Source organism: Callospermophilus lateralis, chromosome 2, assembly GCF_048772815.1.
Source record: "Callospermophilus lateralis isolate mCalLat2 chromosome 2, mCalLat2.hap1, whole genome shotgun sequence".
NCBI lineage: Eukaryota > Metazoa > Chordata > Mammalia > Rodentia > Sciuridae > Callospermophilus > Callospermophilus lateralis.
In genome coordinates this window covers 197,902,675-197,903,770 of record NC_135306.1, presented here as the reverse complement: position 1 = coordinate 197,903,770, position 1,096 = coordinate 197,902,675, and positions in this window count along the sequence as shown.

Genomic DNA, 1,096 nt, shown 5'->3' with positions numbered 1-1,096 from the left:
ATCAGATTATGAGAACTGTGACCCAATCAGTTCTTCCCAGTTTGAATGGACTGACTAGGAGGTAACTATAGGTAAGTGGGGCATAGCTGGAGGAGGTGGGTCACTGGGAATGCGCCCTGTGGCCCCTTCTCCTCCCTCTCTTCCTATATCTCTCTCTCCCCACACACTCCTGCCACTCCCCTCATGGCAGGCCTCCATGTCTTAAGCAGCTTTCCCCCACCACATCCTTCTGCCATGATGTTCTTGCCTCACCTCAGGCTCAGAACAATGGGGTCAGCTTACTGTTGGATATGGAAAATGACAAACTCCAAAATAATGTGGCCCCAGGGAAAAGGAATGAGGGAGTCACCATCTTTCCTGGTGACAAGGCAGGCAGGGGGTGGGGGGAGGGGGAATATATCCATCAAGTCTGAAATGACAGTTTCCAGACGCTGATCCCATACCCACTGACCCCACACCCTCCATCTGCCCAGTAAAGATAGCCCCAACTGACATGCTCATTAATGGAGACATCTCTCGGTGTAACCTATATAAGCCTAAACTTCCCCTTTGGCCAGTGACTCATTTTCCACCAGGAAAGCAGATCCATCAGAGGCGTCCCTCATTCCTGAATAAAAGCTATGCTGAGCTGATCCGTGACGTTTGCTTCCAGCCTGGTCCTTTTGCACTAACACTGACCATAGATTAACTCTCTGAAACTATTAGCTGAAATAAATGTTCCCTACTCTAAGTTGTTCCTGTCAGGTATTTTTGTCACAGGGACGAAAAGCTAGCTGACACAGGTGGTTTACATAGGCTAGAAGATGGTGAATCATCTCTTTCCTTTGGTAGGAAAGCAAAGTCTCTGGGTGTAACTACTGACTGCTGAAACCTGGGTTTGATTAGATAAGCTCTGGCCTGGTTGGTAAGGGGAGGATCTTCTGTGCACACATGTACTGCCCAGCTCAGGGTAGTGGCATCCAGCTACCTCTGCTGAGTAGGCAAAGTGTCCGAATCAGTCACCCAGTTGGCACTGTGCTGTGTACCAGACCAGGAAGCCAGGCAGGTCTGCTTATTTATGTGCACACTAACACTCGCCACGCTGCACCGTAGTGTC